We start from the raw sequence: 24,458 nt of genomic DNA on the forward strand, positions 1-24,458 counted from the left end.
CCTATGTGACCTTGACAAAGTGCTTAAATCTCACTTTCCTGGACAGTAAAACAGAAATAATAGTTGTTTTTATATTACTGGATGATGGTATGGGTTGAATGCAAAACACTGTTAACAATAAGAATCCATTATTATTCTGATCATAAGCAATCTGCTAAAATACTATCATCAAATATGAAAACAATGATACATGGTTTTACAAACTTTTTTATCATGGCTGTCTAAGTTACTACATTAAGAGTTCATATGTTCTGTTAGGATAAGTTGATTTTCTTCCTGCAAATATATTTCCTTAATATTCTGTACAAAGCATGTTTTTTGTTTTTTTTTCTGCTGACTTATCATAAGTTTGTTTCCACTAAAAAATTCTCATATGTGATATAAAAGACAATTAAGATTTCTCATATTTGTGTTAGGAAATACTCTACCTTTGTCAATATGAAATTTGTTTACATGTAACTAACTCTCCATAACTTTGATAAGTAACACTTGCAAAATATTTATAACAGCAGTCTCTGCACATTAAAAACACAGGTATACTCTACTTTTTGAGATATATTCTATTTCTGTATTTTTATAAAATGTCTTAGACTCGCTGGGATTTGAATCTTTAAACTATACCAAAATAACATAGCTCACCGTTTTCAATCAACAGGCAAAATCCTTGTCCCAAAGGAACTCACAGTATAGTACAAGAAACAGACACAATGAACAAATACAATAAATCACAACAGGATAAGTATTATAATAAAGTTGTTACAAGGACTCCTTAGGCGAAGGAGGTGTGAAAGGCAGGTTTCAAGAGGTGGTGATCAGATTGGTTAAAGTAAGTAGGAATTCACCAAGGTAGGAAGGGAGGAAGATAAGCAGTCCAAGTTAGTCTGCAGCACACATGCAGAAGAAAGCACATAAAACACATTACATTTCAGCAAATGCACAGATCATCTGCAGAATATAGAATGCATAGGGGTAAATAGCTGAAAAAGCTGTGACCACAATCCACCAGAACACCAAATGTTTCCTAAGCCAGAACTCACAGTAGAAACATTTTTAAATTAGTTAAATTGCAGCCAGAGACATTGCTTATAAAGCCATAGTCTACCTCACCTGCCAAGGCAAGTCTCCACAGAAGAATCCACTTCCATCCCTGGTCTCAAAATAACTTGGACAGTTTTTAAGTCTCCTTGCTGGCTTCCCTTTCCCCGTTCCCTGCTATTGGAAGTTATTCATCTTAATCCCCAAGTAAAATAAAAAGGAAGAAAACAGAGTCAATAGAGCAAAAGAATTTACTTTCCACAGGCTCTTGCCTTCTAGGAGAAATAAAACTACCTGTCTAGCTTGTTACTCAAAAAACCTTATAAATTCAATTAGGCTATATGAGGTTGTCCAAACAAAATCACTACCCAAGAGTCAAACTGTTCTATTATAATTGCCTATCAATTAGGAAAAAATTTAAGTTTCTATCTCATATAAACACAAAAATAACAAAAGTATTAAAATGTAAAATATAAAAACATAACAGAAATACAAGAAAACTTGGCTAATAAATATTTATATCCTATAACACAGAAGGCTTTTCTAGGTAAGATAAGAAACCTAGAAGCCATGAGATAAGACAGATTTAACAACACAAAAATGTAAAACTTTTGTAAAGCAACAAACACCATAAACAATGTTTAAAAAGTCTACAAACTGGAGCACAAATACTTGGAAACAGGTAAAGAAAAATTGATGACATTCATAAAATGATATAAATCAATTGTTTAATCTAATAGAAAAAGATAAGTATGCACTACCAACTCATAACTTGAGTAAACACATTTGTTCAAAACCCAAATGTTTAAAGAAAAACTCAAATTTCAGTGAGATATATAATTAACACCATTAGAATAATAAAGATGAAACAATGGGTATTAACTATTGACAAGAATGTGGGAAAATGCATGCAAACTATTGATGAAAATAAACATAACTAGGTACAAACTTTTTGGTGGGAAATCCGACAACATTGATCAAAGTTTCAATTACACCTATCTTAAAAATGGCAATTCTTCATCTAGGTATTCATACTACAGAAGGACTCTCACAAGATATATACAATAACAATCTGCACAGCAAGACTGTAATAGCAAGGACTATAAACAAGCTAAATATTTATCCACCAATAATTGCTTAGTTAAATAAACTGACTGTGCAGGTGGGAAAAGAGAATGAGGTACAGTGCTTAAGTACTGACATGGGGAAAACACCACAAATGTTTAATGAAAAATTCCAGCAGCCCACTGTCTGAATCTTAGATCTTATTTTCTTTAAATCAAACAAATACATGCTTCAAAGGAGAAGTGGGCAGACGGAGGGGGAAGTGCTCACTTTCTACTCTGAAATACTACGTTGTTTAACTTTTTCAAATATGTATGTATAAATTTTATATTTAAAAAAGTAATTAACAAAGCCATACCAAAATCAGGAAAAGGTTTATGGTGTAAAAGTCTTAGATGCTAATTGCTACTGTCCCTTCTGAAGTCTTTACTGGGCCACCAAGGTTCTGAAAAATAGAAAGACGATGTTCAAGACCTGACTCAAAGCAGGCAAATCAATCCAACAATCTCTGAGTTTTCCAAATGAAGACATCATCGGATGTAGACACCAATAATACACAGTCTGGCCGTACCAACATTCAGTATAGTCAGTCTTCTTCACTTCAGCCATTATAATAGGTGTGTAACGATTTCTCATTGGGTTTTAATTAGCATATGCCTGAAGACAACGATGCTGCAAATCTTTTCATTTGTTTACATGCCATCTGGATATATCCTGTACTGAACTGTCTACCTGAATGTTTTTTTTTTTACCAAGTCTCCCCCCAACACCCCTTCACAGTCATTGTCCATCAGCATAGTAAGATGCTCTAAAATCACTACTTGTCTTCTCTGTGTTGGACAGCCATCCCTGTGCCCCCCCACACACTATATATGCTAATCATAATGCCCCCTTTCTTTTTCCCTGCCCTTATCCCTCCCTTCCCACAAATCCTCCCCAGTCCCCTTTCTTTTACTGAATGTTAGTCCATTCATGGGCTCTGTGATTCTGCTGCTGTTTTGTTTCTTCAGTTTTCCTTTGTTCTTATACTCCACATATGAGTGAAATCATTTGGTACTTGTCTTTCTCTGCCTGGCATATTTCAGTGAGCATAATACCCTCTAGCTCCATCTACGTCGTTGCAAATGGTAGGATCTGTTTTTTTCTTATGGCTGAGTAATATTCCATTGTGTACATGTACCACATCTTCTTTATCCATTCCTCTACTGATGGACATTAAAGTTACTTCTATATTCTTGGCTATTGTAAATAGTGCAGCAATAAACATAGGGGTGCATTTGTCTTTTTCAAACTGGAGTGCTGCATTCTTAGGGTAAATTCCTAGAAGTGGAATTCCTGGGCCAAACGGTATTTCTATTTTGAGCATTCTGAGGAACCTCTATACTGCTTTCCACAATGGTAGAACTAATTTACATTCCCACCAAGAGTGTAGGAGGGTTCCCCTTTCTCCACGACCTCGCCAATATTTGTTGTTGTTTGCCTTTTTGATGATGGCAATGCTTACAGCTGTGAGGTGGTATCTCGTGGTTTTAATTTGCATTTCTCTGATGACAAGTGATGTGGAGCATCTTTTCATGTGTCTCTTGGCCATCTGAATTTCTTATTTAGAGAAAGGTCTATTAAGGTCCTCTACCCATTTTTTAATTGGATTATTTGCTTTTGCTTTGTTGAGGTGTGTGAGCTCTTTATATATTTTGGATGTCAATCCTTCATTGTATCTGTCATTTATGAATATATTCTCCCATACTGTAGGATACCTTTTTGTTCTATTGAAGGTGTCCTTTGCTGTACAGAAGCTTTTTAGCTTAATATAGTCCCACTTGTTCATTTTTGCTTTTGTTTCCCTTGCCCGGGGAGATATGTTCATGAAGAAATCACTCAGGTTTATGTCTATGAGATTTTTGCCTATGTTTTTTTCTAAGAGTTTTATGGTTTCATGACGTACATTCAGGTCTTTGATACATTTCGAATTTACTTTTGTGTATGGGGTTGGACAGTGATCCAGTTTCATTCTCTTATATGTAGCTGTCCAGCTTTGCCAGCACCATCTGTTGAAGAGACTCTCACATCCCCATTGTATGTCCATGGCTCCTTTATCGTATATTAATTGACCATATATGTTTGGGTTAATGTTTGGAGTCTCTATTCTGTTCCACTGGTATGTGGCTCTGTTCTTGTGCCAGTACCAAATTGTCTTGATTACTGTGGCTTTGTAGTATAGCTTGAAGTTGGGGAGCAAGATCCCCCCCCCAATTTATTCTTCCTTCTCAGGACTGCTTTGGCTATTCGGGGTCTTTCATGTTTCCATATTAATTTTTGAACTATTTGCTCCAGTTCATTTAAGAATGCTGTTGGTAATTTGATAGGGATTGCATCAAATCTGTATATACCTTTGGGCAGGATGGCCATTTTGACAATATTAATTCTTCCTAGCCAGGAGCATGGGATGAGTTTCCATTTGTAAGTGTCCTCTTTAATTTCTCTTAAGAGTGTCTTGAAGTTTTCAGGGTATAGGTCTTTCACTTCCTTGCTTAGGTTTATTCCTACGTATTTTATTCTTTTAGATGCTATTGTGAATGGCATTGTTTTCCCGATTTCTCTATAAATTCATTGTTAGTATATAGGAAAGTCACAGATTTCTCCATCTTAACTTTATATCCTGCAACTTGCTGAATTCCGATATTAGTTCTAGTAGTTTTGGAGTGGAGTCTTCAGGGTTTTTTATGTACAATATCATGTTATCTGCAAATAGGGACAGTTTGACTTCTTCTTTACCAATCTGGATTGCTTGTATTTCTTTGTTTTGTCGAATTTCCATTGCTAGGACCTCCAGTACTATGTTGAATAACAGTGGGGAGAGTGGGCATCCCTGTCTTGTTCCCGATATCAGAGGAAAAGCTTTCAGACTCTCACTGTTCAGTATGATGTTAGCTGTGGGTTTATCATATATGGCCTTCATTATGTTGAGGTACTTGCCTTCTATGTCCATTGAGTTAAGAGTTTTTATCATGAATGGATGTTGAATTTTGTCAAATGCTTTTTCAGCATTTATGGAGATGATCATGTGCTTTTTGTACTTCTTTTTGTTGATGTGGGGGATGATGATGGGTTTTCGAATGTTGTACCATCCTTGCATCCCTGGGATGAATCCCACTTGGTCATGGTGTATGATCATTTTGATGTATTTTTTAATTCAGTTTGCTAATATTTTGTTAAGTACTTTTGCATCTAAGTTCATCAGGGATATTGGTCTGTAGTTTTCTTTTTTGGTGGGGTCTTTGCCTGGTTTTGGGATTAGGGTATGTAGGCTTCGTAGAATGAGTTTGGAAGTATTCTCTCCTTTCTATTTTTTGGGAAACTTTAAGGAGAATGGGTTTTATGTCTTCTCTATATATCTGATAAAATTCCAAGGTAAATACTTATGACCCGAAGGTTTCATTCTTGGGTAGTTTTTGATTACTGCCTCAATTTCGTTGCTGGTAATTGGTCTGTTTAATTTTCTGTTTCTTTCTGGGTCAGTCTTAGAAGGTTGTATTCTTCTAGGAAGTTGTCCATTTCACCTAGGTTTTCTAGCTTGTTAGCATATACGTTTTCAAAGTATTCTCTAATAATTCTATGTATTTCTGTGGGGTCCGTTGTGATTTTTCTTTTCTCGTTTGTTTCTGTTGATGTGTGTTAATTCTCTTTTTCTCTTAATAAGTCTCACTAGAGGCTTATCTATTTTGTTTGTTTTCTCGAAGAATCAGCTCTTGGATTCATTCATTTTTTCTATTGTTTTATTCTTCTCAATTTTATTTATTTCTTCTCTGATCTTTATTATATCCCTCCGTCTGCTGACCTTAGGCCTCATTTGTTCTTCTTTTTCCAATTTCGATAATTGTGACATTAGACTATTCATTTGGGATTGTTCTTTCTTCTTTAAATATGCCTGGATTGCTATATACTTTCCTCTTAAGGCTGCTTTTGCTGTGTCCCACAGAAGTTGGGGCTTTGTGTTGTTGTTGTCATTTGTTTCCATATATAGCTGGATCTCCATTTTAATTTGGTCGTTGATCCACTGATTATTTAGGAGCATGCTGTTAATCCTCCATGTGTGTGTGAGCCTTTTTGCTTTCTTTGTACAATTTATTTCTAGTTTTATACCTTTGTGGTCTGAAAAGTTGGTTGGTAGGATTTCAATCTTTTGGAATTTACTGAAGCTCTTTTTGTGGCCTAGTATGTGGTCTATTCTGGAGAATATTCCATGTGCACTTGAGAAGAATGTGTATCCTTTTGCTTTTGGGTGTAGAGTTCTATAGATGTCTATTAGGTCCATCTGTTCTAGTGTGTTGTTCAGTGCCTCTGTGTCCTTACTTATTTTCTGTCTGGTGGATCTGTCCTTTGGAGTGAGTGGTGTGTTAAAGTCTCCCATAATGAATGCATTGCATTCTATTTCCTCCTTTAATTGTTAGTATTTGTTTCACATATATTGGTGCTCCTGTATTGGGTGCATATATGTTTATAATGGTTATATCCTCTTGTTGGACTGAGCCCTTCATCATTATGTAGTGTCCTTCTTTATCTCTTGTTACTCTTTGTTTTGAAGTCTATTTTATCTGATACTAGTATTGCAACAACTGCTTTTTTCTCTCTGTTGTTTGCATGAAATATCTTTTTCTATCCCTTGACTTTTAATCTGTGCATGTCTTTGGGTTTGAGGCAAGTCTCTTGCAAGCATCACATAGATGGGTCTTGCTTTTTTAATCATTCTATTACTCTGTGTCTTTTGATTGGTGCAGTCAGTCCATTTACATTTAGGGTGATTATTGAAAGGTATGTACTTATTGCCACTGCAGACTTTAAGTTTGTGGTTACCAAACGTTCAAAGTTAGCTTCTTTACTACCTTACTGTCAAACTTAACCCACTTATTGAGCTATTATAAACACAATCTCATGATTATTTCTCCCCCTTCTTATTCTTCCTCCTCCATTCTTCGTATGTTGGGAGTTTTGTTCTGTACTCTTTTTAGGAATGCTCCCATCTAGAGCAGTCCCTCTAAAATACCCTGTAGACGTAATTTATGGGAGGCAAATTCCCTCAACTTTTGCTTGTCTGGGAATTGTTTAATCCCTCCTTCATATTTAAATGATAATCGTGCTGGATACAGTATCCTTGGTTCAAGGCCCTTCTGTTTCATTGCATTAAATATATAATGCCATTCTCTTCTGGCCTGTAAGCTTTCTGTTGAGAAGTCTAATGATAGCCTGATGCGTTTTCCTCTGTAGGTGACCTTTTTTGCCTCTCTGGCTGCCTTTAGTACTCTGTCCCTGTCCTTGATCTTTGCCATTTTAATTATTATGTGTCTTGGTGTTGTCCTCTTTGGGTCCTGTCTCTCGGGAGTTCTGTGTGCCTCCGTAGTCTGAGCAACTATTTCCTCTCCCAGTTTGGGGAAGTTTTCAGCAATTATTTCTTCAAAGACACTTTCTATCCCTTTTTCTCACTCTTCTTCTTCTGGTACCCCTATAATGCAGATATTATTCCTTTTGGATTGGTCACACAGTTCTCTTAATACTGTTTCATTCCTGGAGATGCTTTTATCTCTCTCGGCATCAGCTTCTATGCGTTCCTGTTCTCTGGTTTCTATTCCATCAATGGCCTCTTGCATCTTATCCATTCTGCTTATAAATCCTTCCAGAGATTGTTTCACTTCTGTAATCTCCCTCCAAACATCATCCCTTAGCTCTTGTATATTTCTCTGCAGCTCCGTCAGCATGCTTATAATTTTCATTTTGAATTATTTTTCAGTAAGACTGGTTAGGTCTATTTCCTTCTCAGGGGTTGTGATTTTGCTGTGTATCAAATTTTTCTGCCTTTTCATGGCGATAGAGATAGTTTGCAGAGCTGGCCCAAGTGATGGCTGGGAGAACGTTCCTTCTTGTTGGTTTGTGGCCTTCCTCTCCTTGGAGAACAGCAACCTCTAGCGGCTCGTGCTGGGCAGCTGTGCACAGACGGGGCTTCTGATTTTTGCCCAGCCGCTATGGTGTTTAGCTCCGCGTTTGCTGTGGGTATGGCCTGCTTCAGGCTGCTGCTCTGATATGGTGGAGCCACATGGGAGGGGAAACGGCCAGGAGGCTGTTTATCTCCGTGAGGGGCCTCCAAGCTGCCCAGCTGCCCAGGGGGATAGGGCACCCGGAGTTCTCCAGGATTCCCAGGTGCTAGGCTAAGTGTCCCGGGACGCTTCTGTCCAGCTGTTGGGTCCCTGGCCCTTTAAGACTTTCAAAGAGCACTCGCTTTTCTTTGTTCCCGGTGTGCCGGCTGCAGGGACCCGCTCACAGGTCTTACTGCCCTGTTTCCCTAGTTTCCAGCACCCCACGCATGCACTGTGTCTGTGCTCTGGTGCGGATGGCTGGGGCTGGCTATTTAGCAGTCCTGGGCTCCCTCTCCCTCCCCGCTCCGACTCCTCTCCTCCCGCCGGGAGCTGGGGTGAGGGGCACTCAGGTCCCACCGGGCCGTGGCTTGTATCTTACCCCCTTCACAAGGTGCTCGGTTCTAACAGGTGTAGATGTGGTCTGGCTGTTGTCCTCTGTCTTCTGGTCTCTCTTTTAGGAAGAGTTGTATTTGTTGTATTTTCCAAAATATATGTAGTTTTGGGAGATTTCCGCTGCTCTACTCACACCACCATCTTGGCTCCACCTCCCTATATGAATGTTTTATCCATTTTTTGAACTTAAATCTCTTTCTTATTGTTTTAATTCAAGACTTTTTTTTGGTATCATTAATCGACAATTACATGAGCAACATTCCACTTAATAGACAACCCCCATCATCAAGTTCCCCTCACATACACCATTATATTCACTGTCCATCAGCATAGTAAGATGCTACAGAATCACTACTTGTCTTCTCTGTGTTGTACAGCACCCCTATGCAACCCCCCTACATTATGCGTGCTAATCATAATACCCCTTTTTCTCTCCTTATCATTCCTTTCCCACTCATCCTTCCCAGTCCCTTTCCCTTTGGTAACTGTTAGTCCACTCTTGAGTTCTGTGAGTCTGCTGCTGTTCTGTTCCTTCAGTTTTTTTCTTTGTTCTTATACTCCACAGATGAGCAAAATCATTTGATACTTGTCTTTTTCCACCTGGCCAATTTCACTGAGCATAATACCCTCTAGTTCTATCCATGTTGTTGCAAATGGTAGGACCTGTTTTCTTCTTATGGCTGAATAATATCCCACTGCGTATATATCATATATATATATATATATATATATATATATATATGATATATACCACATCTTCTTTATCCATGCATCTACTGATTGACACTTAGGTTGCTTCCATTTCTTGGCTAGTGCAAATAGTGCTGCAATAAACATTGGGGTGCATACGTCTTCTTAAAACTGGGCTGCAGCATTCTTCGGGTAAATTCCTAGGAGTGGAATTTCTGCATCAAAAGGTATTTCTAGGGCGGAGGCAAGATGGCGGCGTGAGTAGAGCAGTGGAAATCTCCTCCCAAAAACACATAGAGCTATGAAAATATAACAAAGAAAAATCTTCCTAAAATAGAGACCACAGGACACAGGACAACATCCAGACCACATCCACACCTGCAAGAACGCAGCACCTTGTGAAGGGGGTAAGATACAAGCCCCAGCCTGGCGGGACCCGAGCGCCCCTCCCCCCGGCTCCCGGCGGGTGGAGAGAAACCGGAGCGGTTTTTTTTTTTTTTTTTTTTTTCTGGCGAGCGCTTTTTGGAAGCCTTAGAGGGACGGGCCCCTGTTGCTGGGGAGGCAGGGTGGCGGGACCGGTGAGGAGGTGCCGGGGAACGGCGCCGGAGGACAAAGAATATCCCGCGTTTCTCCCTGCGAAACCTGGGGGCGGGTGCCTGAGACCGGTGCCTGAGGACGGAGGAGGTCGCGCGTTTTTCCCCTTTTTTTTTTTTTTTTTCTCTTTTTGGCGAGCGCTTTTTGGAAGCCTTGAAGGGACGGGGACCCCAGTGCTAGGGAGGCAGGGTGGCGGGACTGGCGAGCGGGTGGCTGGGACCGGCGCTGAGGACAAAGAATATCCCCCGTTTTTCCCTGCGGGACCGGTGGGCGGGTGCCTGAGACCGGCACTTGAGGACAGAGGAAATCGCGCGTTTTTCCCGTTTTTTTTTCTCTTTTCTGCGAGTGCTTTTTGGAAGCCTAAAAGGGACAGGGACCCTGGTGCTAGGGAGGCAGGGCGGCGGGACTGGTGAGCGGGTGCCTGGGACCGGCACCTGAGGACAAAGAATATCCCGCGTTTTTCCCTGTGGGACCGGTGGGTGGGTGCCTGAGACCGGCACCTGAGGACGGAAGAAATCGCGCGTTTTTCCCCTTTTTTTCTCTCTTTTTGGCGAGTGCTTTTTGGAAGCCTTGAAGGGACAGGGACCCCGGTGCTAGGGAGGCAGGGCGGCGGGACTGGTGAGCGGGTGTCTGGGACCAGTGCCTGAGGACAAAGAATATCGAGCGTTCCTTCCCTGCGGGACCGGTGGGTGGGTGCTTTTTGGAAGCCTTGAAAGGACAGGGACCCTGGTGCTAGGGAGACAGGGCAGCAGGACCAGAGAGCGAGTGCCTGGGAGCGGCACCTGAGGACAAAAAAAAAAAAAAAAAAAAATCGCTTGCTTTTTCCTTTTTTTTTTTTTTTTTTCCCATTCTCTCTGTTCCCTCTCTCATTGTTGCTTGTTGTTTTGGTTTGGAGAGTGCTTTTTGGAAGTCTTAAAGGGGCAGGACACGTCACTTAGACCAGAGGCAGGGAATCTGGGGATCTCTGGGCACTCTAACCCCCTGGGCAGCAGGGAGCACAGAGGCCCCTTACGGAGATAAATAGCCTCCTGGCCGCTCCCCCTCCAACGGGGCTCCACCATTTTGGAGGAACAGCCCCAGCCAGGCCAAGCCCACAGCAACAGCGGAGATAAACCCCAAAGCAACTGGGCAGGAAGCAGAAGCCCTGTCTGCACACAGCTGCCCCGCACAAGCCACTAGAGGTCGCTATTCTCCCAGGAAAAGGCCACAAACCAACAAGAAGGGAAGCTCTTCCAGCGGTCACTTGTACCAGCTCTGCAAACTATCCCTATCACCATGAAAAGGCAAAACTACAGGCAGACAAAGATCACAGAGACAACACCTGAGAAGGAGACAGACCTAACTAGTCCTCCTGAAAAAGAATTCAAAATAAAAATCATGAACATGCTGACAGAGATGCAGAAAAAAATGCAAGAGCAAGGGGATGAGATGCAGAGAAAAATGCAAGAGCAGTGGGATGAGATGCAGAGAAAAATGCAAGAGCAGTGGGATGAAGTCCAGAAGGAGATCACAGATGTCAGGAAAGAGATCACAGAAGTGAAACAATTCCTGGAAGGATTTATAAGCAGAATGGATAAGATGCAAGAGGCCATTGAAGGAATAGAAGCCAGAGAACAGGAACGTATAGAAGCTGACATAGAGAGAGATAAAAGGATCTCCAGGAATGAAACAACACTAAGAGAAATATGTGACCAATACAAAAGGAAAAACATTCGTATTATAGGGATACCAGAAGAGGAAGAAAGAGGAAAAGGGATAGAAAGTGTCTTTGAAGAAATAATTGCTGAAAACTTCCCCAAACTGGGGGAGGAAATAATCGAACAGACCATGGAATTATACAGAACCCCCAACAGAAAGGATCCAAGGAGGACAACACCAAGACACATAATAATTAAAATGGCAAAGATCAAGGACAAGGAAAGAGTTTTAAAGGCAGCTAGAGAGAAAAAGGTCACCTATAAAGGAAAACCAATCAGGCTAACATCAGACTTCTCAACAGAAACCCTACAGGCCAGAAGAGAATGGCATGATATACTTAATGCAATGAAACAGAAGGGCCTTGAACCAAGGATACTGTATCCAGCACGACTATCATTTAAATATGATGGTGGGATCAAACAATTCCCAGACAAGCAAAAGCTGAGGGAATTTGCTTCCCACAAACCACCTCTACAGGGCATCCTACAGGGACTGCTCTAGATGGGAGCACCCCTAAAAAGAGCACAGAACAAAACACACAACATATGAAGAATGGAGGAGGAGGAATAAGAAGGGAAAGAAGAAAAGACTCTCCAGACAGTGTATATAACAGCTCAATAAGCGAGCTAAGTTAGGCAGTAAGATACTAAAGAAGCTAACCTGGAACCTTTGGTAACCACGAATCTAAAGCCTGCAATGGCAATAAGTACTTATCTCTCAATAGTCACCCTAAATGTAAATGGACTTAATGCACCAATCAAAAGACATAGAGTAATAGAATGGATAAAAAAGCAAGACCCATCTATATGCTGCTTACAAGAAACTCACCTTAAACCCAAAGATAAGCATAGACTAAAAGTCAAGGGATGGAAAAACATATTTCAGGCAAACAACAGTGAGAAGAAAGCAGGGGTTGTAGTACTAATATCAGACAAAATAGACTTCAAAACAAAGAAAGTAACAAGAGATAAAGAAGGCCACTACATAATGATAAAGGGCTCAGTCCAACAAGAGGATATAACCATTCTAAATATATATGCACCCAATACAGGAGCACCAGCATATGTGAAGCAAATACTAACAGAACTAAAGAGGGAAATAGACTGCAATGCATTCATTGTAGGAGACTTCAACACACCACTCACCCCAAAGGATAGATCCACCGGGCAGAAAATAAGTAATGACACACAGGCACTGAACAACACACTAGAACAGATGGACCTAATAGACATCTATAGAACTTTACATCCAAAAGCAACAGGATATACATTCTTCTCAAGTGCACATGGAACATTCTCCAGAATAGACCACATACTAGCTCACAAAAAGAGCCTCAGTAAATTCCACAATATTGAAATTCTACCAACCAATTTTTCAGACCACAAAGGTATGAAAGTAGAAATAAATTCTACAAAGAAAACAAAAAGGCTCACAAACACATGGAGGCTTAACAACATGCTACTAAATAATCAATGGATCAATGAACAAATCAAAATAGAGATCAAGGAATATATAGAAACAAATGACAACAACAACACTAAGCCCCAACTTCTGTGGGATGCAGCGAAAGCAGTCTTAAGAGGAAAGTATATAGCAATCCAGGCACACTTGAAGAAGGAAGAACAATCCCAAATGAATAGTCTAACATCACAATTATTAAAACTGGAAAAAGAAGAGCAAATGAGGCCTAAAGTCAGCAGAAGGAGGGACATAATAAAGATCAGAGAAGAAATAAACAAAATTGAGAAGAATAAAACAATAGCAAAAATCAACGAAACCAAGAGCTGGTTCTTTGAGAAAATAAACAAAATAGATAAGCCTCTAGCCCAACTTATTAAGAGAAAAAGAGAGTCAACACAAATCAACATAATCAGAAATGAGAATGGAAAAATCACGACAGACTCCACAGAAATACAAAGAATTATTAAAGACTACTATGAAAACCTATATGCCAACAAGCTGGAAAACCTAGAAGAAATGGACAACTTCCTAGAAAAATACAACCTCCCAAGACTGACCAAGGAAGAAACACAAAAGTTAAACAAACCAATTACAAGCAAAGAAATTGAAACAGTAATCAAAAAACTACCCAAGAACAAAACCCCGGGGCCGGACGGATTTACCTCGGAATTTTATCAGACACACAGAGAAGACATAATACCCATTCTCCTTAAAGTGTTCCACAAAATAGAAGAAGAGGGAATACTCCCAAACTCATTCTATGAAGCCAACATCACCCTAATACCAAAACCAGGCAAAGACCCCACCAAAAAAGAAAATTACAGACCAATATCCCTGATGAACGTAGATGCAAAAATACTCAACAAAATATTAGCAAACCGAATTCAAAAATATATCAAAAGGATCATTCACCATGACCAAGTGGGATTCATCCCAGGGATGCAAGGATAGTACAACATTCGAAAATCCATCAACATCATCCACCACATCATCAAAAAGAAAGACAAAAACCACATGATCATCTCCATAGATGCTGAAAAAGCATTTGACAAAATTCAACATCCATTCATGATAAAAACTCTCAGCAAAATGGGAATAGAGGGCAAGTACCTCAACATAATAAAGGCCATATATGATAAACCCACAGCCAGCATTATACTGAACAGCGAGAAGCTGAAAGCATTTCCACTGAGATCGGGAACCAGACAGGGATGCCCACTCTCCCCACTGTTATTTAACATAGTACTGGAGGTCCTAGCCACGGCAATCAGACAAAACAAAGAAATACAAGGAATCCAGATTGGTAAAGAAGAAGTTAAACTGTCACTATTTGCAGATGATATGATACTGTACATAAAAAACCCTAAAGACTCCACTCCAAAACTACTAGAACTGATATCGGAATACAGCAAAGTTGCAGGATACAAAATCAACACACAGAAATCTGTAGCTTTCCTATACACTAACAACGAATCAATAGAAAGAGAAATCAGGAAAACAATTCCATTCACCATTGCATCAAAAAGAATAAAATACCTAGGAATAAACCTAACCAAGGAAGTGAAAGACTTATACTCTGAAAACTACAAGTCACTCTTAAGAGAAATTAAAGGGGACACCAATAAATGGAAACTCATCCCATGCTCATGGCTAGGAAGAATTAATATCGTCAAAATGGCCATCCTGCCGAAAGCAATATACAAATTTGATGCAATCCCTCTCAAATTACCAGCAACATTCTTCAATGAATTGGAACAAATAATTCAAAAATTCATATGGAAACACCAAAGACCCCGAATAGCCAAAGCAATCCTGAAAAAGAAGAATAAAGTAGGGGGGATCTCACTCCCCAACTTCAAGCTCTACTACAAAGCCATAGTAATCAAGACAATTTGGTACTGGCACAAGAACAGAGCCACAGACCAGTGGAACAGATTAGAGACCCCAGAAATTAACCCAAACATATATGGTCAATTAATATTTGATAAAGGAGCCATGGACATACAATGGCAAAATGACAGTCTCTTCAACAGATGGTGCTGGCAAAACTGGACAGCTACATGTAGGAGAATGAAACTGGACCATTGTCTAACCCCATATACAAAGGTAAACTCAAAATGGATCAAAGACCTGAATGTAAGTCACGAAACCATTAAACTCTTGGAAAAAAACATAGGCAAAAACCTCTTAGACATAAACATGAGTGATCTCTTCTTGAACATATCTCCCCGGGCAAGGAAAACAACAGCAAAAATGAGCAAGTCGGACTACATTAAGCTGAAAAGCTTCTGTACAGCGAAAGACACCATCAATAGAACAAAAAGGAACCCTACAGTATGGGAGAATATATTTGAAAATGACAGATCTGATAAAGGCTTGACGTCCAGAATATATAAAGAGCTCACACGCCTCAACAAACAAAAAACAAATAACCCAATTAAAAAATGGGCAGAGGAACTGAACAGACAGTTCTCCAAAAAAGAAATACAGATGGCCAAGAGACACATGAAAAGATGCTCCACATCGCTAATTATCAGAGAAATGCAAATTAAAACTACAATGAGGTATCACCTCACACCAGTAAGGATAGCTGCCATCCAAAAGACAAACAACAACAAATGTTGGCGAGGCTGTGGAGAAAGGGGAACCCTCCTACACTGCTGGTGGGAATGTAAATTGGTTCAACCATTGTGGAAAGCAGTATGGAGGTGCATCAAAATGCTCAAAACAGACCTACCATTTGACCCAGGAATTCCACTCCTAGGAATTTACCCTAAGAACGCAGCAATCAAGTTTGAGAAAGACAGATGCACTCCTATGTTTATCGCAGCACTATTTACAATAGCCAAGAATTGGAAGCAACCTAAATGTCCATCTGTAGATGAATGGATAAAGAAGATGTGGTACATATACACAATGGAATACTACTCAGCCATAAGAAGTGGAAAAATCCAACCATTTGCAGCAACATGGATGGAGCTGGAGAGTATTATGCTCAGTGAAATAAGCCAAGCGGAGAAAGAGAAATACCAAATGATTTCACTCATCTGAGGAGTATAGGAACAAAGGAAAAACTGAAGGAACAAAACAGCAGCAGAATTACAGAACCCAAAAATGGACTAACAGGTACCAAAGGGAAAGGAACTGGGGAGGATGGGTGGGCAGGGAGGGATAAGGGGGGGGAAGAAGAAGGGGGGTATTAAGATTAGCATGCATGGGGGGGAGGGAGAAAGGGGAGGGTGGGCTGCACAACACAGAGAGGACAAGTAGTGACTCTACCACATTTTGCTAAGCTGATGGACAGTAACCGTAATGTGGTTGTTAGGGGGGACCTGATATAGGGGAGAGCATAGTAAACATAGTATTCTTCAGGTAAGTGTAGATTAAAAATTTAAAAAAAAAAAGAAAGAAAGAAAGAAAAGGGGGATTACTCCTTAACAGGATAAAACTATTGGTAAATCAAAGATCAACGCATGCTTTAAATATCCTTAATGTTGATCACTTAAAGAGTGTCAGATGATCAGCTATGGAGGTACTCTTTTCTGATAATATTCGTTTCTCTTAATTAAAAAAAAAAAAAAAAAAAAAAAAAAGCAGTTACTGTGTGCTGACCTCCAATGAGTTCTGCACAGTGGTATAGAGGGCATGTCAAAGTGTGGGCAAAGGGTCTGTTTGTTTCTATGCAGAAGATCAAGGCCTAGCTTGGATACCCAGAAAATGAACTAAGATACGATATGAGGAGGAGCTTCCGGCATCAGCACTCTCTGGAGGACTCGTGCCGGGGGATGATCATCAAAAAGCCTCCACAGGGATCCGGACGATGCTGCGGTTGTGGCTGCATCCAGCCCACCGTCTCCTGGACTTGCCATAAGAAGGAGGAGGGAGATGTCTAGGCTGGCATGTGCATACAGTGAGACAACGAATTTGACTGGATCTGTACTATTGGAACTCAACCAGGAGTTGGGAGGGGTGCAAGTTGTAGCACCCCAAAATCTCATGACTATAGACTATCTATGGTTAAAAGAACATATGGGATGTGAACAGATCCCAGAAATGGGCTGCTTTAATTTGTCTGATGGTTCAAGTACAGTTGGAAAATATCCATCATATCATAGATAAATTTTCACAAATGCCTAGGGTGCCTAAATGGTTTTCTTGGCTTCACTGGAGATGGCTGGTAATTATAGATTTGCTTTGTTTATGTCACCGTAGTCCTATTATGTTAATATGTGTGTGCAAATTAGTTAGTAGTTTAAAACCTATACATACTTAAGGTACTATACAAGAAGATATGTCAAAGAAATAATCAATCCTCCCAAGTTTCCTTCATATGCTACATCTATAGCTTTTCTTCTTCCTTCCTAATTACAAACCTTAAATAGAATTCGTGCCTCATATCGAATTTACCGAGTATCATAATTCCTCCAGGTGGTAAAGATACCTCGAGACAAGTGCTGGGCATAGAAGCCACAGGGCATAAATCTGCAAAGAAGTAAAAAGCTAACCTTTGCAAACAATATGGCTTCTCTCTCACTTACCAACTTTACATTTCCCTGTATGGCCCCGGAAGATGACTGGTTAGCCAGAGACGGGTAAGATTCCTCAAGGGAGGAACAACCTAAGACAGGCACAGTCGCAGGGGGGCCATCAGGTGAGAATTTGGGGATCAACAGAGGTGAGGCTCAGAACCTCACCCCCCCCTGCTTTGAGAGAAATCTTCTGCATCCGTGGATGTCTTGCTGCCCTTGTCTAGCCTGGATTAATACTTAGTCCATAGGCACACACCTGATCATCTGATCATCTACATTTGCCTTCTTACAGCACTAAACTATGTTTTCTACCTTTATCTTGCATCTACCTACCACTTCAGCATTTTATTAAAAATAATAATAATAATAATAATAGGAGAAATGTGGGATCAACATATAAATCAAGTACAAAAATCAAATGAATATTCATATTTGACCTGATGGTTTATAGGTCATATTGCATGATCAAAACCGAAAGTTTCTGTGATGAATGCCCTTGTACTGTTCACCATGTAAGAATTTATTCACTCTGTAAGAATTCGTTCACCATGTAAGAACTTGTTCGTTATGCTTCAGAAGATTGGAGACTGACGAGAATTAGGCTTGAGATGGATTAATGATTGTACATTGAGCATTGACCCCCCTATACTGAATTTTATTGTTGTTAACAACCATTTGATCAATAAATATGAGAGATGCCCTCTCAAAAAAAATAAAAATAAAAAAAATAAAAAAAATAAAAAAATAAAAAAATAAAAAAAATAAAAATAAAAATAAAAAAGGTGGGACATGCAATTAGGGAACAAATAATGCAAAAAGCTCAAAGATGTGCAAAGTAAAATAAGAACGCACAATTTTTCACATGTAAAGTTGGCAAAAATTAATAAATGACATTAAAGGCAGCCGAGGGTGCTGTGTGATAGCACTCACACATAACTTTTTTTAAGTAGATAAGCAATTTGGCAATATCAAAAACCTTAAAGTGTATCAAAACATTTAAAACTTTTTGAATTCTGTTTATAGGAATAAACTCAAAAGAAATAATCCATAATGTAGAAAATGCTCCTTATGAACAAAGATTTTAATTTTAATTTATATCATTTTACCATATACCACAATAGGGGAAAATATAATCATGGAGACTCTAATTTTCCAAACAATAAACAGGTAGAAATTAAAAAAAAAAAAAAAAAAAAAAAAAATGTTTGACTCCAAAACAAGATGTTGGCAAACTACTGTTATTTACATTCTTTCTGATCTCAACTGTTAATTTGCATTCGTTATCATTTGTGACAAAAACATCATCAAAGCTGACTTTTTTTAATTGCCTGTATTTCAAATATCTTGCCTTTTTGTTTTTTGAGCAACTGAAGTGGTTAAATTATTGCAATATTATAATCTTTTATGTTTTCAATGAAACTTCCAGTTCAGGGGTGTTAGGCATGTTTCAAATCTTAAATATGAGAAGATTTTTGTTAATTATAACTCCATTAAACAGATATTCAAAACTTCTCAAAAAAAAAAAAAAAAAAAAAAAAAGGTATTTCTATTTTGAGTTTTTTGAGGAGCCTCCATACTGTTTTCCACAATGGTTTAACAAATTTACATTCCCACTAGCAGTACGGGAGAGGGTTACTCTTTCTAGACAACCTCACCAACATTTCTTATTGTTTGCATTTTGGTTGATGGCCATCCTTACTGGTGTGAGGTGACATCTCATTGTGGTTTCAATTTGCATTTCTCAGATGATTAGTGATGTGGAGCATCTTTTCATGTGTCTGTCGCCCATATGAATTTCTTTTTTGGAGAAGTGTCTGATCAGATCCTGTGCCCATTTTTTTTTTTTTGGCTTCTAAATAGATTTTTTTTTCTTGGTATCATCACAATTACATGAGGAATATTATGTTTACTAGACTCACCCCATCACCAAGTTCCCCACACATTCCCATCAGTTATTATCCATCAGTGTACTAAGATGAACTAGAATCACTACTTGTCCTCTCTGTGTGGTACAGCCCTGCCCATGCCCACCCCCAAATTATACATGCTAATCACAATACCCCCTTCCTCCCCCCACCTTATCCCTAACTTCCCACCCGTTCTCCCCTGTCCTTTTCCTGTTCGTAACTCTTAGTTCATTCTTGGCTTCTCTGAGTCTTCTGGTGTTTTCTTCCTTCAGTTTTTTCTCTGTTTTTACTCCACAGATGAGTGAAATCATTTGATACTTGTCTTTCACCACCTGGCTTATTTCACTGAGCATAATACCCCCTAGCTCCATCCATGTTGTTGCAAATGGTAGGATTTGTTTTCTTCTTATGACTGAATAATATTCCATTGTGTATATATGCACCACATCTTCTTTATCTGCTCATCTACTGATGGACACTTAGGGTGCTTCCATTTATTGGCTATTGTGAATAGTGCTGCGATAAACATAGGGGTGCATATGTCTTTTTCAAACTGGGCTGCTGCATTCTTAGGGTAAATTTGGAGGAGTGGAATTCCTGGGTCAAATGGTATTTCTGTTTTGAGTTTTTTGAGGAACTTCTATACTGCTTTCCGCAATGGTTGAAGTAGTTTATATTCCCACCAGCAGTGAAGGAGGGATCGTTCCCCTTTCTCCACATCACCAACATTTGTTGTTGTTCATCTTTTTGATGCTGGCAAACCTTACTGGTGTGAGGTGATATCTCATTGTGGTTTTAATCTGCATTTCTCTGACGACTAGTGATGTGGAGCATCTTTTCATACCATCTGAATTTCTATTGCCATCTGAATTTCTTCTTTGGAGAACTGTCTGTTCAACTCCACTACCCTTTTTTTAATTGGATTATTTGCTTTTTGTTTGTTGAGGTGCATAAGTTCTTTATATATTATGGATGTCAACCCTTTATCGGATCTGTCATTTCTGAACATATTCTCCCATACTGTAGAGAAGGCTTTATGTTCTATTGATGGTGTCCTTTGGTGTACAGAAGCTTTTCAGTTTGATGCAGTCCCAATTGTTCATTTTGCTGTTCTTTCCCTTGACCAGGAAGATATGTTCATGAAGAAGTCACTCATGTTTATGTTCAAAAGATTTTTGCCTATGTTTTTTTCTAAGTGTTTTATGGTTTCATTACTACATTCAGGTGTATGATCCATTTCGAATTTACTTTTGTGTATGGGGTTAGACAATAGCCCAGTTTCATTCTCTTACATGTAGCTGTCCAGTTTTCCAAAACAAGCTTTTCAAGAAGCTGTCATTTCCCCCATTGTACATCCATGGCTCCTTTATCATATATTAATTGACCATATATATTTGGGTTAATATCTGTACTCTCTATTCTGTTCCACTGGTCAGTGGCTGTTCTAGTACCAGTACCAAATTATATTGATTACTGTGCCTTTGTAGTACAGCTTAAAGTTGGGAAACAAGATCCCCCATGCTTTATTCTTCCTTCTCAGGATTGCTTTGGCTATTCGGGGTCTTTTGTGGTTCCATATGAAATTTAAAACTGTATGTTCCAGTTTGTTGAAGAATGCTGTTGGTAATTTGATAGGGATTGCATTGAATCTATAGATTTCTTTAGGCAGGATGGCCATTTTGAAGATATTAATTCTTCCTATCCAAGAGCATGGGATGAGTTTCCAGTTGTTAGTGTCCTCTTTAATTTCTCTTAAGACTGTCTTACAGTTTTCAGGGTATAGGTCTTTCACTTGCTTGGTTAGGTTTATTCCTAGGTATTTTATTCTTTTTGATGCTATTGTGAATGGAATTGCTTTCCTGATTTCTCTTTCTGCTAGTTCATCATTAGTGTATAGGAAAGCAACAGATTTCTGTGTATTAATTTTGTATCCTGCAACTTTGCTGAATTCAGATATTACTTCTAGTAGATTTGGAGTGGAGTCTTCGGGGTTTTTTATGCACAATATTATGTCATCTGCAAATAGTGACAGTTTGAGTTCTTTACCAATCTGCCTTCTATTTCCTTGTTTTGTCTGATTGCCGTGGCTAGGACCTCCAGTACTATGTTGAATAACAGTGGGTAGAGTGGGCATCCCTGTCTTGTTCCCTATCTTAGAGGAAAAGCTTTCAGCTTCTCACTGTTCAGTATGATGTTGGCTGTGGGTTTATCACAAAAGGCCTTTATTATGTTGAGGTACTCGCCCTCTATACCCACTTTGTTGACAGTTTTTATCATGAATGGATGTTGAATTTTGTCCAATGCTTTTTCAGCATCTATGGAGATGATCATGTGATTTCTGTCCTTCTTTTTGTTGATGTGGTGGATGATGTTAATGGATTTTCGAATGTTGTACCATCCTTGCATCCCTAGGATGAATCCCACTTGGTCATGGTGTATGATCCTTTTGATGTATTTTTGAATTCGGTTTGCTAATATTTTGTTGAGTATTTTTGCATCTATGTTCATCAGGGATATTGGTCTGTAATTTTCTTTTTTGGTGGGGTCTTTGCCTGGTTTTGGTATTTGGGTGAAGCTGGCTTCACAGAATGAGTTTTGGAGTATTCCCTCCTCTTCTACTTTTGGAAAACTTTAAGGAACATAGGTATTATGTCTCCTCTATATGTCTGATAAAATTCAGCAGTGAATCCAGCTGGTCCAGGGGTTTTGCTCTTGAGTAGTTATTTGATTACCACTTCAATTTCGTTGCTGGTACTTGGTCTGTTTAGATTTTCTGTTTCTTCCTTGATTAGTTTTGGAAGGTTGTATTTTTCTAGGAAGTTATCCATCTCTTCTAGGTTTTCCCGCTTGTTAGCATACAGGTTTTCATAGTATTCTCTAATAATTCTTTGTATTTCTGTGGGGTCCGTCATGATTTTTCCTTTCTCGTTTCTGATTCTGTTGATGTGTGTTGATTCTCTTTTTCTCTTAATAAGTCTGGCTAGAGGCTTACCTATTTTATTTTCTCAAAGAACCATCTCTTGGTTTCATTGATTTTTTTCTATTGTTTTATTCTTCTCAATTTTATTTATTTCTTCTCTGACCTTTATAATGTCCCTCCTTCTGCTGACTTTGGGCCTCATTTGTTCTTCTTCTTCCAGTTTCAATAATTGTGAGTTTAGACTATTCATTTGGCATTGTTCTTCCTTCTTTTAATAGGCTTGGATTGCTATATACTTTCCTCTTAGAACTCCTTTCGCTATGTCCCACAGAAGTTGGGGCTTTGTGCTGTTGTTATCATTTGTCTCCATATATTGCTTGATCTCTGTTTTAATTTGGTCATTGATCCATTGATTATTTAGGAGCATGTTGTTAAGCCTCCATTTGTTGTGAGCCTCTTTGTTTTCTCTGTACAATTTATTTCTAGTTTTATACCTTTGTGGTCTGAGAAGTTGGTTGGTACAATTTCAAACTTTTTGAATTTACTGAGTCTCTCTTTATGGCCTAGTATGTGGTCTATTCTGGAATATCTTCCCTGTGCACTTGAGAAGAATGTGTATCCTGCTGCTTTTGGGTGTAGAGTTCTGTAGATGTCTGTTAAGTTCATCTGTTCTAGTGTGTTTTCAGTGCCTCTGTGTCCTTACTTATTTTCTGTCTGGTAGATCTGTCCTTTGGAGTGAGTGGTGTGTTGAAGTCTCCTAGAATGAATGCATTGCATTTTATTTCCTCCTTTCATTCTGTTGGTATTTGTTTCACATATATTGATGTTCCTGTATTGGGTGCATATATATTTATAATGGTTATATCCTCTTGTTGGACTAACCCCTTTATCATTATGTATTGTCCTTCTTTATCTCTTTTTACTTTCTTTGTTTTGAAGTTTATTTTATCTGATACAAGTACTGGAACACCTGTTTTTTTCTCCCTATTGTTTGCATGAAATTTTTCCATCCCTTGACTTTTAGTCTGTGTATCTCTTTCAGTTTGAGGTGTGTCTCTTGCAAGCAGCATACAGATGGGTCTTCCTTTTTTTTTCTATCATTAATCTACAATTACATGAGGAACATTATGCTTACTAGACTCCTCCCATCAGCAAGTCTCTCCCCCCAGAAACCCCATTACAGTCACTGTCCATCATAGTAGGAAGATGCTGTAGAATCAGTACTTGTCTTTGTATTGTTCAGCCCTCCCTGTGCCCACACGCACATATTATACTTGCTAGTTAATATGCCCTCTTTCTCCACCCACCCCTTATCCCTCCCTTCCCACCCATACTCCCCAGTCCCTTGCCCTTTGGTAACTGTTAGTCCATTCTTGGGTTCTGTGAGTCTGCTGTTGTTTTGTTCCTTCAGTTTTTTCTTTGTTCTTATACTCCACATATGAGTGAAATCATTTGGTACTTGTCTTTCTCCATCCAGCTTATTTCACTCAGCATAATACCCTCTAGCTCCATCCATATTGTTGCAAGTGGTAGGATTTATTTTCTTCTTATGGCTGAATAATATTCCATTCTGTATATGTCACATCTTCTTTATCCATTCACCTACTGATGGACACCTATGTTGCTTCCATTTCTTGGCTATTATAAATAGTACTGTGATAAACATAGGGTTGCATGTGTCTTTTTCAAACTGGGCTGCTGAGTTCTTAGGGTAAATTCCTAGGAGTGGAATTCCTGGGTCAAATGGTATTTCTATTTTTAGTTTTTTGAGGAACCTCCATACTGATTTCCACAGTGTTTGAACTAGTTTACATTTCCACCAGCAGTGTAGGAGAGTTCCCCTTTCTCCACAACCTCGCCAACAGTTGTTGTTGTTTCTCTTTTGGATGGTGGCGATCCTTAGTAGAGGTGATATCTCACTGTGGTTTTAATTTGCATTTCTCTGATGACTAGTGATGTGGAGCATTTTTTCATGTGTCTGTTGGCCATCTGAATTTCTTCTTTGGAGAACTGCCTGTTCAGCTCCTCTTACCATTTT

The 24,458-nt window shown here is 39.1% G+C and overlaps 1 protein-coding gene and 1 long non-coding RNA gene across 19 annotated transcripts in view; one reads left to right on the top strand and one right to left on the bottom strand.

Annotated features, from left to right (window-relative positions):
* Nucleotides 1–24,458, bottom strand: part of STAU2 (staufen double-stranded RNA binding protein 2) — a 369,184-nt gene that overhangs the window by 315,349 nt on the left and 29,377 nt on the right. For 12 of the 18 annotated variants that reach the window (XM_073229713.1, XM_073229703.1, XM_073229712.1 and 9 more), the window contains exons 3-4: nt 2,459–2,545; nt 1,108–1,230 (exon numbers count right to left, since the gene is read on the bottom strand). The exons of 5 other annotated variants lie outside the window; for them this stretch is intronic. The gene's annotated coding sequence lies outside the window, so the exon portion shown is untranslated. The remainder of the gene's footprint in view (nt 1–1,107; nt 1,231–2,458; nt 2,546–24,458) is intronic. One more of the 18 variants, XM_073229700.1, reaches the window with a different exon arrangement.
* On the top strand, nt 9,354–23,421 carry LOC140847939 (uncharacterized). The gene is made up of 2 exons (XR_012128255.1): nt 9,354–9,538; nt 19,134–23,421. It is a non-coding gene; the product is annotated as an uncharacterized lncRNA (long non-coding RNA).

The sequence above is a fragment of the Manis javanica genome, chromosome 2, assembly GCF_040802235.1.
Source record: "Manis javanica isolate MJ-LG chromosome 2, MJ_LKY, whole genome shotgun sequence".
Lineage (NCBI taxonomy): Eukaryota > Metazoa > Chordata > Mammalia > Pholidota > Manidae > Manis > Manis javanica.